Below are 19,196 nucleotides of genomic sequence, written 5' to 3'. Positions count from 1 at the left end.
TTTTGTATTTTAAAATGTAATTTGAAATGTTAAAATCGTAGCTTTTCGCTGTGTTATACCGTAAATATTACATTAAATACGTTTTACAGTAATATATTGTTTCTTGGAATACTGTAGTTACTGTAAAATGCAGCAACTGTGGCTAACAGTATTTTACTGTAAAAGGAACATTATATACAGCCCAGTACCGTAATACTTTTTACAGTAAGAAACTGTAGTTGTAGATTACAGTAGAGATACTGTAGAATAACAGTAGCATGCTGGCAACTCTAGCTGCCACTATTTTACTGTTATTTAACGGTAAAATTTGTTATAGTGTATGCATTCACTCTGTGCATCATAGGGTCACGTGCACAATTACAAGCAGTTTTAGATAAAAATCAACCTTTTAGCCACAAAATTCAGCTTGTCTCAAAGTTGAGGAAACTCCCTCAAGTCGTCACATTATGGGTCAGATCTACTAAAGGTTTGCGTGTATAAAAACATGTGCGAACTCATTGCACACACAAAAAAATGTACAAACTGATTTACTAACAGTGTGCACTAAGGGTTGTGTCTTTCAAAGGTGCGGCCATGGCTCAGATGGTAGATGGGGTCATCCAATAACCGAAGGGTTGGCGGTTCAAATCCCGCTCTGTCCATGTGCTGTTGTATCCTTGGGCAAGACACTTCACCCTCCTTGACGCACGGCAGCCACGCTTTCGTCAGTCTGCTCCAGGGCAGCTGTGGCTACAAATGTAGTTTACCACCACCAGAGGGGGAGTGTGAGAGCGAATGAATAACACTGGTCTACAAGGAAAATGCTTCCAGAATAAAAGTAATGAAATTTTACCACATGAGAGTCACTGATAAAGAAAAGTCAAGTAAAAAATGCTGGTTGGCTGAACTTTCCAAGATACAGCCTTGGGTCAAAATGTGAAATTCAAGAATTAGCGAGGAAGGAAAAAGAATAAGAAAAAGAAAAAAAAAAATTAGTCTCTACTAATTAATTTTTTTTTACATGAACCAGCTAGTTCAGGCTGTATCAGGTGCTTAAACACATTTCTGTCATTTTGGTTTCTGTAGGAGGCTGTTTAACGGGGGATACTGACCGGAGGTTTTTATGTTTTCTGTCACTTTTATCAGGTATGTTGCATTTTGTTTTAATGATTTAATGTATAGGCCCTTTTTGTTCCGGATTTCTGTGGGAGAGGAGGCTGTTTAATGGTGTATACTGACCAGAGGTTTTTATGTTTTCTGTCACTTTTGTCAGAACAATAAACGGAGACTGCCTCCAAGGACACACGTGTGGGTCTCGTCATTAAAAGAAAAAGGCCACAATGCAGAGTCCGACACCACCGGTTACACAGATATGCACTGATGTGGTGGAAAAGCCAGGCCCTGGTGGACCCCAGCCTCACCAAAGTCATGGTATGAAGCAAAGTTATAACAGCTTTGGATTTTTCATTATAGTTTAGTTTTATTTAGTTTTGACTTTTTTTTGTCTAATTCAGTTGTTTTAATTTGTTTTTAGAGCAGGTTTGCTCGTTTTTATTAGTTTTAATTTTTTCTAAATGCTTAGTTTTAATTTAGTTTTAGTATTAATTTTAGCTTTTTTAAATATATTTTATCTTCTTCGCCGTCGTATTCAAATAAATCCCAGACAGGACTCTGCTGTTTTCTCCCAACTTTAGTCTCCATGTTTCCAGGTAGAGTGGGGACCAGAAGACGACTAAACGACAAGTGACGAGAAGTGACGGACTGTGAAGTGTCATATGGTGCTGCTAGCTGAAATTGCTAGAGCGGAATAAATTGCTTACATATCAATCTGATGTTGAAAAAGATGAAAACGAAGGGAATTTTATCCATAATTTTTATCTGTTTTAGTTAGTTTTGTAAACACACAGTAGAGTTTCAGTTAGTTATTGTTTTTTTTTTCTTTTAATTATAGTTTTTATTTGTTTCAGTTGACAAAAATGTCTTTTCAATTCTAGTTTTTGTCATTTTGTTAGTTTTTGTTAACAATAATAACCTTAGTATGAAGTACCTGTCTGCTGTTCAACTCTGTGCAACTGACCCGTGAATCCCGCTCAAAAATCAGTTTCCTTTTACATATTTGAAGGTTTTTCAAAAAAGTAATGCAATAATTACTTTTCCTGGTAACTAATTACATTTATGAAGGAGTAATTCCGTTACTAATTGTTATGACCCTGGGCCATAATTTGTCTATTTGTGTTCTATGTATATATGTTTCTGTTTAGTGTGTGTGTTCTCCCCCATCCTGTAGGTGTGCTGTGCCCTTTTTGTGTCTGTTTGTTTTGCAGGAGGCTGATTGGTGGAGCATGATTGCCCGGCCCCTTTAAAAATGGCCCTGGAGCTTCTGTTCGCCCTCTCGCTTGCCTCCTGCCAGCTCTCAACCCTGTGGTCTGTGTGTGTGACCGTCAGTCTTCGTGTGTTGCTGTGACAATTTGATTGTATATAGTTGTAAATAGTATTTTGGTTAATTGATCATTTTCTGGTAGGGGAGGTCGGCTTCTTTTATTTTCCCATTTTCTCCTGTTTTTTTGGCTAGGAAGTTTAGGTAAGTTTTCTGTATTTTATTTCATGCATTTATTTTGATTAGGTAAGTTAGTTTGAACTCGAAGAGATTTTGTTTATTGTTTTAGCCCAGGGGTCGGCAACCTTTACAACCTAAAGAGCCATTTTTGTCTGGAAAAAAAGAAAGAAATCTGATTGGAGCCATAACATTTTTTTTAAACCCATCTACATTTTACCATGAGGTGGCTGCTCTGTTGTAGCCTATTTGTGATTGGTTTGCTATTTAACTTTGTATTTCCATTACAATAATGCAATGTCTGGTGCATTTATGAAATTATAAAACTACAAGAAAGAAAACATTCAAGATTTGTACAATTTTTTTAATGATGGACACTATTTCCAAAACATAATTACGTTGTGTAATGGAGAAAAAGTGCAACTTTCATGTATAGTGGCTTACTTACAACCTACAAACAAATGCAAATTGATCATCTTGTATTGAATTTGGCAAGAAAATAATCCATTTTGGTTTTTATGCTGTCAAAAAATTATTTCATTCTGTGTAAAGCCTGCACATTTTTGCAGATAGACAAAGTTAGAATAGATTTAGGCCTATAGCAGTGTTTAAAAGTAATGACTCATTCAGTTCATTTCAAAATATTCCTTATGTTTTTTGACCAGAGGAGCCATAGAGAGACGCTGAAGAGCCATATGTGGCCCCAGAGCCACAGTTAGCAGACCCCTGTTTTAGCCGCTCCCTCCTCTAACCCATCCTTAGTTGTTTAGCAAAAAAAAAAAAAAAAATTATAAACACTGTGAATTTTAGTTTTGACTGACGTGTGTGCTTGGGAGCTGGGAGGGGACATAAGTAGAGCATATCATGTTTGCCCTGGTGAACCCCTAGGCTGGGGCGTAACACTAATTCAATTACTGTTTTTGGGAAAGTAATTAGTAACTATAACTACACTGAACAAAAATATAAATGCCACACTTTTGTTTTTGCTCCCATTTTTCATGAGCTGAACTCAAAGATCTAAAACTTTTTCTGTGTACACACAAGGTTTATTTCTCTCAAATATTGTTCACAAATCTGTCAAAATTTGTGTTAGTGAACACTACTTTGCTGAGATAATCCATCCACCTCACAGGTGTGGCAGATCAAGATGCTGATTAGACAGCATGATTTTTGCACAGGTGTGCCTTAGGCTGGCCACAATAAAAAGGCCACTCCAAAATGTGCAGTTTTATCACACAGCACAATACCACAGATGTCACAAGTTTTGAGGGAATATGCAATGGTCATGCTGACTTCAGGAATCTCCACCAGAGCTTTTGCCTGTGAATTGAATGTTCATTTCTCTACCATAAGCCATCTCCAAAGCTGTTTCAGAGAATTCATGAAGAAGACTGTGCGAGGAAAATGGTGGTCACACCAAATACTGACTGGTTTTCTGACCCCCCTGGACCACCCAATACAGTAAAACTGCACATTTTAGAGTGGCCTTTTATTGTGGCCAGCCTAAGTCACACCTGTGCAATAATCCTGCTGTCTAATCAGCATCTTGATATGCCACACCTGTGAGGTGGATGGATTATCTCAGCAAAGAACAAAGGAGAAGTGCTCACTAACACAGATTTAGACAAATTTATGAACAATATTTGAGAGACATAGGCCTTTTGTGTACATAGAAAAAGTTTTAGATCTTTGAGTTCAGCTCATGAAAAATGGGAGCAAAAACAAAAGTGGGGCATTTATATTTTTGTTCAGTGTAATTACGTTTTAAAAGTAATTTGCCCAACACTGGACCTTAGTAGATCTGACCCTATGTCCGTTTTAAAAATTAAAGAACACTTGAAGTTTTCCTCAGGCTTGTCCTCGACAAGAGCCACCAGGGAATGTCTTTTTCCCAGGCTCTCACCAAATCGAATAAAGGTACTTAGTGATGTTAGCTTAGTTTTGCTGAGTTTGCTGACCCGCAGCAGAGAAGTCAAGGAGTTTAGTGAAAACATATTAACATTCGCTTTTCTGGTCTCCTTTTCAGCAGAGTAACGCTGATGAAGAAAACACAGTCTATTGGTCAGCACTATCTTCCCTTCAAAGAAGCAAACTGGCTCTAGTCCAGTCAGTTTTTTTTTTTTTATTCTGAACAAAGTGTACACAAACTGCTGTTCATCTTTTCCAGTCAGCATGCCCTGTTCCTCAGCCGACTGTCAGTGAAATGTCACTTCTCTAACAGAATCATCCTCCAGAGCAAGGCGTTATTGGCACAGTAGTGTAGTTCAAAGAGCACCTTTCACCAACACGGCCTTCCGGAGGATGTGTGAAGGAAAAAGTTATTTACCCAGAGTGATTTGTGAGAGTAAGGTGAAAGGGAAAGGGTAGTTTGGTATAATTAGTGTATGTCCACAGTCTACATCCAGGAGGCTCGGCAGACTATCTGGAGTGTTCTTCTAAAGCAGGTCAGCCTTGACTTTGAGGACTTGACTGACGACAGGAGGAGGAGGATGGTAATAGGAGGCTGCCCTCTGTGAGATGGAGTTCAGTATATCCCGGAACACTGTTGTCACAATGGCAGACTAATACTTGGCTAACAAATTACCTCTGGACCGAGAGACTGAGCCACTGTGGAGCATCTGGGTACACAGAGGACAGGCAGAGGCATATGGAAAGAGAATTAATAATGAAAAAAGAAACCGGATTCATAACATTATACATGTGAGAAAATAAACTCAGAAAACATCTAAAATGGTCTGGAGAAAGACGGGATTATGGAAGAAAAAAGAAAATACGTCTTGTGGTTCGTAGTCCTATTGATATTACAGAACCCCATCAATTAAATACTAAAAATATCAGCACGAACACATTTGTCTATGTAGAAATGTCAACCTGACAAGTTTAATACCCTTACTAAGCTGCTATGGCTAATGAAAATTAATATTCCACTAATACACCCATTTATATGCAGCTGCGCATACTCTAATTAATAATGCCCTACATGTTTATCCCATCAAAATATTGAAAAGTCATTTATGTCATTCTAATTCGTTGTGTCAAAACAGTTTTCCACCATTGGTTGCACTTGGAAAACACACTCTCTCATTCCCTCAACTGCCTAATTAACCCATAAAGACCCACTGCTACTTTTGTGTCGGTTCTCAAATGATGTTCTCTCTCTATTTAACCTTTCTTATGTGATTTATCACCATTTATTATAATATTATCCTCTATATTTTGCATTTGTCACTGTAAATCATGTATTTTTCTCAGCTAAAATTTGCTTAGAGGTCTTATTTATGTATTTGTGCATAAGAAATCAATATAAGTGAATCCCCAAAGGAACTTATATTATATTATATTTACTTTATATTTATAATTATATGCTGCAGTAATCTCAACCTGGCTTTTCTGCCATTGTCCATAGTAATATACATTATATAGCCTAAATGTCGTCTAAAATGAATGTTTATTTGCAACATAGTATCGCATTTGTTTTTTTGTTTTCAAGTTTGTTTGTTTGTTGTTTTTTTTTTTTTTTTTTTTTTTGGGGGGGGTGTTATATTATTTTCTCTCCTGTTTTGCTATCACATTGGTGTTACATCAATGAACCCTTTATTGTACTGTTTCACGACCAAAAATAAACATATAACAGTTAAAATTTGCTTAGAGGTCTTATTTATGTCTTTGTGCATAAGAAATCGATATAAGTGAATCCCCAAAGGAACTTTGTGTTGGTAAATGCAAGTTATGCAAATTTACAGGATTTCAGTTCTGTTACAACATGTTGATGCTCATATGAACTATGTTTTCAGGTCAAAAATGTCCAATTTCATCACAATTAATGCTATATTTTCATGTCACAAATGGCCGAGTTATATTTGAACTGAATTTACCTGAAAAACAAATATTCTATTCTTTTAGATTCCCCAATTTTTCTTACAAGATTATATACTACATATCACATGTTGTATTTTTACAGGTTGCAATATGGAGTATGGTGCTGATCCATCCTGCTTATGTTACGCCAATACATACATTTAGAATGTCACACGTCACTTTTTAAATCAACAGTTTTCTAATAATAAGCATTTTTATAAAGAAAAAACAATTCTATATTGTTATTTACTCTTTAGTATGATGATAAACTATACAATAAATAATTCTGATCCTAGTTTTTGCACAGGGATCATTTGTGGAAACGGTGACATGGCTGCTGAGCATCAGTATGATGGGATCCGTAACAACCATGTCACATCCGTCCACTGCCACATTTTGTGTTTTTGTGTCAGCTGTTATTGTTTTAGATCCACAATACTAACATTTATGAATAAGAGGATAATTAGCAATAGTAAGTATATAAGTTTATTACTAATAAAGTACTGGTACTGACCAGCTCATCATGGGTAATGTCACGTCCGTCCACCAGCAAAAGTTTTCACATACACGTGCTATTCAAAATCCAATATTTCTGAAAATAGAGCTTCCACTGTCAAATAATATCAGTAGTCTGTGCACAAATGTATTAGCATTATTTCAACACAGTTCTATGCATTTCTTACAACTTTTTTTTTTTTTTGACAAAAAACGGCCACTCATTTGACCCCCTAAGTCAATTTTAGCCATCCTGTATTTAATTTAGATGGTTATGAAAACTCAGAGTTAATTTAAAGATTATTAAGCAAATCTATCATTTACAACATAAACCAAGTGTCTCCATTCACTTTCATTGATCCAACTCCATGGGTTTTACTGGTGAATCAACGTTATAGAAGATGACAGTGTTTCCATGGTAACTACAGAGCCTCTGAACATCCAAATGGGTCATATCTGATGACCATGAAAAGATGACAAACTGCATTTTACCTCAATTATTTACATGTATTGATAGGATGAGTGGATCAACAGGTATTAAACATCTTAGATCAGTAGATACTTTTGGGTTTTGGGTCTTTATGGGTTTAAAAGGTCAATGCTGTGATATTTATACATATATAAAACCTTGCTGACATCCATGTTTTTCATCTGTTTTTAACTTGATTTGTTTCTCTTTCCATCCAGAAATGTGTTTTTTGTGTTGGGGTGTGCATCTTTACCCCAATCTTACAAACTGTTGACTAGTTGGTTTATGTATGACACACAGAACCGACTGAAGAACAGGAAAAAGCAGCAAAAACCCAAATCGAGATATTCCGGATGCAGGATTTTCTTTATAACACCTCAGCAGAGTGGTTTTTTCACACCATCTAAATGAAAAGGGGAAAAGCTACAGCGAGAGCTTTTTGACAGGTTTGGCTGTAATTTACGGTCAGATCCTTTCACTATTGCTTATTCAACGCTGTTATTTTTTATGGCATATGCAAAATGTAAAAGGTTACTCTAATACGCTCACACTGTATTTGATCCATGGTTTTTTTCTTGCTAATGTTTGGGTGTAATGCATAACATTTGGTGTGTGTGTTTTAAAGGAGTGACATTTTGCTTTTTTAAATGGAATTATGCATTTTCAAACATTTCCCTGTGGTCTACATAAACTATAAATGCTATGCTTGGGTCAGAATTCTTCATTAATTAAACTCAGCAGGTCCATCTTCAACCCTATTTCTGACTAATGTCACGAAAAAGGTCGTTTTGAGCGCTGGCCTTTTAAATGCACATGACCCCACCCACTTCCGGGTTGTTGACTGTTCGCTTGTGTTCGTTAATACAACCAACAACTGAACATTTTAGGAAATCGACTCGAAGTTTGGACATATTTTCAGTTTTTACAACAACCGCTGCTGCTGACAAACAATTATGTCGTACTCGGAGAAATGTTCATCGGAAGTCTGGGCCTTAAATGTGCAAATGTTGTGATGTCACTACTTATAAAACATAACAAATTAAGAAGGAATTAAAACAGGTTGTAGAAAGCCACTTGATTTTTGCCGGAATTAATATAAAGATAGCTTTGCAGCACCTGGAGGGTTCAAATTCAAACTTTATGAACTATTAGGGTCCAAATACACAAATAAATGAACCAAAGACTAATAAAAGTGGATTGAGCAAAATATGACCCCTTTAAATTACTTGCTTTTGTTATTAGCTGAAAATAATAAATAAATAAATAAATTACAGAAATTGTGGGGACTGTATGATGATACATGTATTTTTTTAGAAAACAAAGCAAAATCCGACCTTTGCTCCCACTAACTAAACACCAAGGATGCATTAATTTCATTTACTTCACTCATTCAGGCATGTTTTTGCTTTAGAAATCAACTCATTTTTGCTGGAATTAATATAAAGATAGCTTTGCAGCACCTGGAGGGTTCAAATTCAAACTTTATGAACTATCAGGGTCCAAATACACAAATAAATGTATCAAGGACTAATAAAAGTGGGTTTAGCAAAATATGACCCCTTTAAATATTATAAAGATAACACTAAAAATTCTCTCATTACTCTAACTTAGTGTTTTCTAACGTTGGGGTCGGGACCCCATGTGGGGTCGCCTGGAATTCAAATGGGGTCGCCTGAAATTTCTAGTAATTGATAAAAATAAAAACTTACCAATAAAAATTATATACTGCAGTAATCTCAACCTGGCTTTTCTGCCTCCATCCATAATAATATACATTATATAGACTAAATGTCATCTAAATTTAACATTTATTTGCAACATAGGATCACAAAGTTTGTTTTGTTTTTTTACGGGGGGGTGTTATATTATTTTCTCTCCTGTTTTGCTATCACATTGGTGTTACATCAATGAACCCTGTATTGTACTGTTTCACAACCAAAAATAAACAATAACAGTTAAAATTTGCTTAGAGGTCTTATTTATGTCTTTGTGCATAAGAAATCAATATAAGTGAATCCCCAAAGGAACTTTGTGTTGGCAAATGCAAGTTATGCAAATTTACAGGATTTCAGTTCTGTTGCAACATGTTGATGGTCATATGAACTATGTTTTCAGGTCAAAAATGTCCAATTTCATCCCAATTATTGCTATATTTTCATGTCACAAATGGCCAAGTTATATTTTAACTGAATTTACTTGAAAAACAAATATTCTATTGTTTTAGATTCCCCAATTTTTCTACAAGATTCTATCCTACATATCACATGTTTTATTTTTGCAACTTGCAATATGGAGTATGGTGCTGATCCATCCTGTTTATGTTACGCCAATACATACATTAAGAATGTCACACGTCACTTTTTAAATCAACAGTTTTCTAATAATAAGCATTTTTATAAAGAAATAACAGTTCTATGTTGTTATTTACTCTTTAGTATGATGATAAACTATACAATAAATAATTCTGATACTAGTTTTTGCACAGGGATCATTTCTGGAAACGGTGACATGGCTGCCGAGCATCAGTATGATGGGATCCGTAACAACCATGTCACATCCGTCCACTGCCACATTTTGTGTTTTTGTGTCAGCTGTTATTGTTTTAGATCCACAATACTAACATTTATGAATAAGAGGAGAATTAGTAATAGTAAGTATATAAGTTTATTCCTAATAAAGTACTGGTACTGACCAGATCATCATGGGTAATGTCACATCCGTCCACCAGCAAAAGTTTCCACATACACGTGCTATTCAAAATCCAATATTTCTGAAAATAGAGCTTCCACTGTCAAATAATATCAGTAGTCTGTGCACAAATGTATTAGCATTATTTCAACACAGTTCTATGGATTTCTTACAACTTTTTTTTTTGACATAAATGTACCACTCATTTGACCCCCTAAGTAAATTTTAGCCGATAAACAAACAAACAAACAAACAAACAAAGTATTACATGATCAAAAAAAAATTAATTTTAGCAACAAAATGTCTCCATTTTGAATGTCTGGGGTTGCTAGAAATGTGTGATGTTAAAATGGGGTCACGAGCCAAAAAAGGTTGGGAACCACTGCCCTAACTGCAACCACAAACCTAGTTTATATGCCTTAAGGATGGTCCTAAGATCACACAGTATCTGAGAAGTAATTCAGAATATCCAAACAGAGGAGGTATTTACATGGCTTTGTAATAATAGTGGAATTTTAGTGTGTGTGTAAACATAGTCACTGTTACCTTTGTCAGGTCCATGTCGTCCTTCTCTGACACTCAGTAACCCTGGTTTCCCTCTCATGCAGGACACCTGCACACCTGGCCCTCTTCCCCAGTCACAGCTTCAGCATAAATACTGGTCTGTGTGTCACTGCCTCCCTTTCCACATAGTTTAGTTGTTAGTTTAATATGTCACTTTGAGTCTCTGAAACTCCCCATGTGTGTCCTTTGTTTATTCCTGCACAGATCTGTCTAAGCGTCTAACAACACAGTCGTATAAAGCCTCTGCAGCTGGGTCCGCAATGCTGTAACACCTGGGGTCTGCATCACAAAACCAGCTCAACAAGAGCCACGATCCCTTTGTTACCCTGCTTGACAAAACCAACACCTTCACCTTAAGGTGCCGTTAAGGTGCTTCTGATTCATTCACGATCACAAACACGGATCACGGACAAGGTCTAGATCAGGGGTCTCAAACTCATTTCCTTCAGGGGTCACAGTCAGCCCAATTTGATCTCCATGTCCAGTGGGCCGGACCAGTAAAATAATAGCATAATAACCTACAAATAATGACAACTCCAAATTTTTGTCTTTGTTTTAGTGCAAAAAAAACCAAACAATTAAATTATGAAAATACTTAAATTTATAAACTATCCAAAAAAAAAAAAAGTGAATAACCTGAAAAAACTGAAATTTAAATTAAAAAAACTTAAGAAAATTTAGTGCAATTTTAACAATATTATGCCTCAACTTATCATTCCCACATGTGCATTATGGATCAGATCTACAAAGACACTAAACACTGAGTAACAGGCAGAGAATTGTTAAAATTGTGCTTAATTTTCTTTAGACATTTCAGGTTATTCATATTTGTTCAGGTTATTCACATTTTATTGTTACAGGATAGTTTGTAAATGTAAATATTTTCATAATTTAGTGTTATTTTTTGCACTAAGACAAAGAAAAAAATTTGAAGTTGTTAATTCAAGATTTTTTTGGCTTAATTAAAGAATTTTTTACTTAATTGAAGATATTTTTTTTTTGCTTAATTCAAGATTTTTTCCTTAATTCAAGCTTTTTTTTTTTTTTTTTTTTTGCTTAATGTTATTCACATTTTATTGTTACAGGATAGTTTGTGTAATTTTATGTTATTTTTTGCACTAAAACAAAGACAAAAATTTGAAGTTGTCATTATTTATATAGGCATAATGTATGATTTTTTTGTCACATCAAACCAAAAAGAAAATATGGAGTCATCATTTTTGTAGGTTTTTATGCTATTATTTTACTGTGGATCATATTGGTCTGTATGTGGAATCTGAACTAAAATGAGTTCAGCAGCCTTGACTGCGGAATTTTTGCACTTTGAAAATTCATCCCATGGGCCGGATTGGAACCTTTGGTGGGCCGCATTTGGCCCCCGGGCCGCATGTTTGAAATATTAATCTACAGTATATCACAAAGAAAAGTCAAAAGGCTAGACGGTCTGGGCTGTTTCCCTCCTTACAAACACTTTCACTGATGTTTTTTCTCCTTTTACTGTGTTTTTTATTCATTACTCAAGATCCATGGAATGTTCTAATGATTAGCAGGTGCTTTAGATCAGGGTTTCTCAACCTTTTTGGAACCACGCCCCACTAATGGCATCGTGAGCCTACTGGCGCCCCCACCCCCCTATGCCTGAAAAAATTTGTGGGACAAGGGGGGTGCCTAATTCTACAAGTAACTAGTGATGGGAATCGTTAAGAATTTAACGATTCTGATTCCATTATCGATATTGCTTATCGATCCGATTCCTTATCGATTCTCATTGGGTGAGGGAATAAAAGAGTACAAACGGGTGTGTTTGCATTAACTGTCTTTTATATTTCCATCTCTGCACAGAAAATATAACATATACAGTTTGTACAAATAATAACAGATGACGGCGGCCCTGTTGGGGGGGGTGCAGTGAAAGTGAAACTTAAGGCGTTTTACTAATTCCTCTATTGCCGCATTTCTACTATGTGGAACTGGTTCAACTCGGCTCGGCTTCTCTCCCGATGTTGTGCACCTCATTTCCTTTCTCTACCCTCAGAAACTCTTATTTGAGGAGTTACGACGTTTGTTGCCCACACCGGAACCGGAACCAGCCCGGCGTTCACTCTGCCGCTACATTCACAAGCACCGCTAAATATCAAAATATGTGACATTCCTGTAAATGATTCACATGCTGTGGACAAATGTTTGAGGATATTGGAGGGATTCCACCCTTTTGAAGACATGGAAGCTTTGACAGTGTTCCAAGTAAGTGGACCTGGTGTCATTCTTTTAGACCGTTTCTGCCTCAACGCCATGTTGGCTATGTTCTGACCAAAACAATGAAGCGTACGTGTGACCTCATCATGCATGCACAATGAAGGCACAATCAATAAGCAGAATTGTTAAGCAGGCAGGCAAACAATTCCAAGGAATCGAGCTACTGGGAACCGGTTCTCAAAACAGAACCGGTTCTTGATTCCCATCCCTACAAGTAACACAACAGACCTGTATGTAGGGGAGGACATGTAGGTAAAGCTGTGATAAAGTGAAAATGAGCTCCCCGCACCTTATCATTGACTATCTGCAACTGGGGGGGACAGTGGACGGATGGACGATGTGCCGGACGATATGCCCACCCCTGCTCACGGACCTCAATCCGATACGTGAGCGTGGGGGAGTATGTGCCGAGTAATTTATAATGTGATGTACAACAGTAGTCGCTAACGCACCTGCACACACGGACGGTGATTTCACTCGCAACCCCCTGGCATACAGGGTGGGGAAGCAAAATTTACAATGAACATTTAGTTGTTTTTTCTCAGCAGGCACTACGTCAGTTGTTTTGAAACCAAACACATATTGATGTCATAATCATACCTAACACTATTATCCATACCTTTTCAGAAACTTTTGCCCATATGAGTAATCAGGGAAGCAAACGTCAAAGAGTGTGTGATTTGCTGAATGCACTCGTCACACCAAAGGAGATTTCAAAAATAGTTGGAGCGTCCATAAAGACTGTTTAGAATGGAAAGAAGAGAATGACTATGAGCAAAACTATTATGAGAAAGTCTGGAAGATACTATTAAAGAAGAATGGGAAAAGTTGTCACCCGAATATTTGAGGAACACTTGCGCAAGTTTCAGGAAGCGTGTGAAGGCAGTTATTGAGAAAGAAGGAGGACACATAGAATAAAAACATTTTCTATTATGTACATTTTCTTGTGGCAAATAAATTCTCATGACTTTCAATAAACTAATTGGTCATACACTGTCTTTCAATCCCTGCCTCAAAATATTGTAAATTTTGCTTCCCCACCCTGTATACTCACACACCCCCTTGGGAGAGTGTCCGCGCCCCCCCGGTTGAGAACCACTGTTTTAGATGTAACCTTCTCGAGATTAGGTGAAGTTTGTCTGATAAGTTACTTTGAAGATGCTGCTCCAGGAGGTAACTCTGAAAACTGAAGGTAGTCTTTACCAGTGTTGTATACTAACAAAGTATTAATACTTCTCTGTACTCAAGTATGTTTTGGGAGAATTAGTACCTTACTGAGTATTTTTATTCTGTTTACTTTCACTTGTACTTCATTGCATTTCCTAAGTCATACTTCTACTCCAATACATTTTTAATGCACAGTATCATTACTCGGGTGACACGGTGGTGCAGTGGTAGCACTTGTGCCTCACAGCAAGAAGGTCCTGGGTTCGATTCCAACACCACACAGAAAGGACACAGAAACATCCCACTCCCATCAACTGGTGTTGGAGTTTGCATGTTCTCCCCATGTCTGCATGGGTTCTCTCTGGGTACTACGGCTTCCTCCCACCAGTTAATCTAAATTTCCCATAGGAGTGAATGTGAGAGTGATTGTTTGTCTCTATATGTTCAGCCCTGAGATGAACTGGTGACATGTCCAGGGTGTACCCCACCTTCACCCATAAGTAGCTGGGATAGGCTCCCGTGACCCTAGTGAGGATAAAGCAGGTTCAGAAAATGAATGAATGAATGAGTATTGTTACCCATTACAAAAACTAATTCATTCATTCATTTTCTGAACCCGCTTTATCCTCACTAGGGTCATGGGGGTCGCTTGGAGCCTATCCCAGCTACATGGGGGCGAAGGCGGGGTACTCCCTGGACATTTCGCCAGTTCATCTCAGGGCTGAACATATAGAGACAAACAATCACTCTCACATTCACACCTATGGGCAATTTAGATTAACCAATTAACCTATTAGTGCATGTCTTTGGATGGTGGGAGGAAACCAGAGTACCCGGAGAGAACCCATGCAGACACGGGGAGAACATGCAAACTCCACGCAGAAAGGTCCCACCCCCCATCAACTGGTGTTGGAATCGAATCCAGGACCTTCTTGCTGTGAGGTACGAGTGCTAACCACTGCACCACCATGTCGCCCCAAAAACGTACAAATACTTGGAAAAAATTGGAAAAAATTTGGAGTTTTTGCCGCTGAGATTACCGGTGACTGCAACAAAGTCAGGAAACTGATTTGTCATTGGGCCTACTTGCGTAATGAACAAGTGCACTCAACCTGTCAAATTCTGACTGCCTTTAGTTGTTGTTAATATTTACTTGTACTTTTGCTTTCATTACTTGAGTACATTTAAGTGAAGATTACTTGATATAAGTAGAAAAGCACACGGAGAGCGTAGACCTCCACCAAGGCAGATCAGTGCCCTTCCCCCCAATCACCACCAAAATTTAATCATTTGTTCATTGTGCCAGTATCAACATTTCCTGAAATTTTCATCCAAATCCATCCATAACTTTTTGAGTTATCTTGCACACAGACAGACAGACAAAAACATAACCTGCTTGGCGGAGGTAATTGAGTATAGTTAATACTAGATACTTAGACTTTAACTAGAGTAACCTTGAGTAACCTTTTGGTGACTTGAACTTGTACCAAAGTAGTTTTTTGGTAGGGGACCTGTACTTCTACTCAAGCGTGACTTTCCAGTACTTTATACAACACTGGTCTTACACCCCCTTTGTGACACCAAAAAGTCCTCGTTGGAGTCAGGAGTTCCTTCACTAACTTCGTGGTAAGGGTCCCTGCTGTTTTCACCTGTGACACCTGCTCCCTTCAGGTGGGATGAGTCAGTAAACCTTCAAGTGCAGCCACTGCTCTTCTGATACGGTTGTTGAGGACTAAAGACTTACTACATCGTTACAGTTCCTCCCCTGTGGGAACAGCAAAGCAGGACACAGACATATTAAATATTTACCAGCTGTGCACACAGCTACACTGACAAGATTGCAAGGACAACAGGCTCTGCCACAGTGGCCTGAAATGCCCACAATCATGTTTTCATTTCCTTTTTTGTTAACTTTCTGAACTGTAGAGTGCACTTCTTCTCCCCCTCCAACAGAACCATTTATTATTTGGTATCTTTACAGATCCACATGCTACGTTTGAGGCAAGCATCACAAAACAACCAGAAAGCAAGTCAAATTTTAAGGAAATGACTTTGATCAATTGTATTTCGAAGCTAGTATTAAAGAAGACTCTACATTTTTCATACAAAAAGTACAATTTATTCTGTGCATGCTGTGAAGCTGCATAAGAAACACTACAGTCGAGGCTTTATGTAAGAGTGACACAGGAATGAAACTGTCAAAGGGAAAAGAAGGAAAAAGACTAATGAAGTTGTCTTGGAGCAACACTACCCCTTACTGTTAGCCAGAGGAACTACTTTTTCATCCTCTTGAGGTTGTAAGCATCCCGGTGGCTGTTTCAGAGATATGTTTGACAACAGATATTTTTGGATTTCAAGCAGAAAGACTTTAAATCGACCTGGTCTAACACCTAAGATGAGTTTCACAACAATGAGAAAAAAGAGTGGAGGAGAAGCTTGTTTTACGAACAAAGACTTAAGGTTGTATCGCCTTTTATTTTGATGCCATCTATTATTCTATTTCAGGTTGTGCACATGTTACTGGTCACCACAGTTCTAATGCTATGGAGCAGAAACATGCACGGCAGTGGTAGCTACTGGTCCGTAACCAAATGCAACAAATGAGATTCTCTCTCTGCCACAAATTGCGAGAGCGAGATTATCTGCGGTGCTGACATTGTATAACTCGCTCATCAAAGACTCGGGAGACTATTCTTGTCCTCAGTCACCCTGCCCCTCCACATCTGAATGTCATGAATTTCACAACTCTTCTCCAGGCCATGATAACAGAGGATGAGGGAACCCGATAGTAGAGACAGAAAAGGAAAGAAGATATGTCGGTCACTAAAATACACGAAGACAGATGACTGGCGACACTGGTGTGGGTACGAAAAGCATGATCTGGTATGACAAGGCCCAGCTTGTGTTTATTACCTCCGCCAGGAGGTATTGTGATCGCTTTGCTTTGTGTGCATGCGTGTTTGTTTGTTTGTCTGTTAGCAAGATAACTCAAAAAGTTATGGACGGATTTTTTTTGAAATTTTCAGGAAATGTTGATACTGGCACAAGGAAGAAATGATTAAATTTTGGTGGTGATCGGGGGTGGGTTGGTCCAATCAGAAGGAGGAGTGGACTCAAATCATCAGAATGAACACAAACGAAGGAAAAAATGAACTAAATGCACAAAAATGAAGAAAATACAGAAATTAAAGGAACACAAATAAAGAAAATAATGAACAAAATGCACAAAAAGGAAGAAAATACAAAAATTAAATGAACACAAATGAAAATAATGAACAAAATGCACAAAAATGAAGAAAATATAAAAATTAAATGAACACAAATGAAGAAAATAATGAACAAAATGACGAAAATACAAAAATAAAATGAACACAAATGAAGGAAAAAATGAACAAAATGCACAAAAATGAAAATACAAACATTAAATGAACACACAAAGTAAATAATGAACAAAACGCACAAAAATGAAGAAAGCACAAAAAATAAATGAACACAAAGAAAATAATGAACAAAATGCACAAAAAATGAAGAAAATACAGAAATTAAATGAACACAAATGAAGAAAATAATGAGCCAAATGCACAAAAATGAAGAAAATATAAAAATTAAACACAAATGAAGAAAATAATGAGCCAAATGCACAAAAATGAAGAAAACATAAAAATTAAACACAAATGAAGAAAATAATGAACAAAATGCACAAAAATGAAGAAAATACAAAAATTAAATGAACACAAATAAAGAAAATAATGAACAAAATGCACAAAAATGAAGAAAATATAAAAATTTAATGAACACAATTTAAGTAAATAATGAACAAAATGTACAAAAATGATGAAAATATAAAAATCAAATGAACACAAATGAAAATAATGAACAAAATGCACAAACATGAAGAAAATATTGAAAATTAAATGAACACAAAGAAAATGAACAAAATGCACAAAAATGAAGAAAACATAAAAATGTTCATTCATTTTCTGAACCCGCTTTATCCTCACTAGGGTCACGGGGGTCACTTGGAGCCTATCCCAGCTACATAGGGGCGAAGGCGGGGTACACCCTGGACAAGTCGCCAGTTCATCGCAGGGCTGAACATATAGAGACAAACAATCACTCTCACATTCACATCTATGGGCAATTTAGATTAACCAATTAACCTATTAATGCATGTCTTTGGATGGTGGGAGGAAGCCGGAGTACCCGGAGAGAACCCACGCAGACACGGGGAGAACATGCAAACTCCACACAGAAAGGTCCCACCCCCCGTCGACTGGTGTTGGAATCGAACCCAGGACCTTCTTGCTGTGAGGCACGAGTGCTAACCACTGCACCACCATGTCGCCCCAAAAACGTACAAATACTTGGAAAATACTTACAAATACTTACAAATGAAGGAAATAATGAACAAAATACACAAAAATGAAGAAAATACAGAAATTAAATGAACACAAATGAAGGAAATAATGAACAAAATGCACTAAAATGAAGAAAATACAGAAATTAAATGAACACAAATGAAGGAAATAATGAACAAAATGCACAAAAATGAAGAAAATATAAAAATTAAATGAACACAAATGAAGAAAATAATGAACAAAATCCAAAAATATGACAAAAATACAAAAATAAAATGAACAAAAATGAAGAAAATAATGAACAAAATGCACAAAAATGAAGAAAATATAAAAATTAAATGAACACAAATGAAGAAAATAATGAACAAAATGCACAAAAATGAAGAAAATACAGAAATTAAATGAACACAAATGAAGGAAATAATGGACAAAATGCACTAAAATGAAGAAAATACAGAAATTAAATGAACACAAATGAAGGAAATAATGAACAAAATGCACAAAAATGAAGAAAATATAAAAATTAAATGAACACAAATGAAGAAAATAATGAACAAAATCCAAAAATATGACAAAAATACAAAAATAAAATGAACAAAAATGAAGAAAATAATGAACAAAATGCACAAAAATGAAGAAAATATAAAAATTAAATGAACACAAATGAAGAAAATAATGAACAAAATGCACAAAAATGAAGAAAATATAAATATTGAACAAAATTAAGAAAAATGAATATAAAAACACAATGGAGAAACATTAAGAAAATAATGAAGAAAATGAAGAAAAATGAAGAAAATATTAAAAC

The 19,196-nt window shown here is 36.6% G+C and overlaps 1 protein-coding gene across 2 annotated transcripts in view; it reads right to left on the bottom strand.

The window, feature by feature from the left end:
* rap1gapb (RAP1 GTPase activating protein b) overlaps positions 1 to 19,196 on the bottom strand; it is a 439,024-nt gene that overhangs the window by 290,604 nt on the left and 129,224 nt on the right. The window contains exon 1 of one of the 2 annotated variants that reach the window (XM_030134457.1): positions 15,680 to 15,708. The exons of the other annotated variant lie outside the window; for it this stretch is intronic. The gene's annotated coding sequence lies outside the window, so the exon portion shown is untranslated. Of the gene's footprint in view, positions 1 to 15,679; positions 15,709 to 19,196 lie in introns of those variants that run through there. 2 annotated transcript variants of the gene reach the window in all.

Source organism: Sphaeramia orbicularis, chromosome 5 (genome assembly GCF_902148855.1).
Source record: "Sphaeramia orbicularis chromosome 5, fSphaOr1.1, whole genome shotgun sequence".
Taxonomy (NCBI): domain Eukaryota; kingdom Metazoa; phylum Chordata; class Actinopteri; order Kurtiformes; family Apogonidae; genus Sphaeramia; species Sphaeramia orbicularis.
This window is presented reverse-complemented; position numbering and strand designations above follow the sequence as displayed.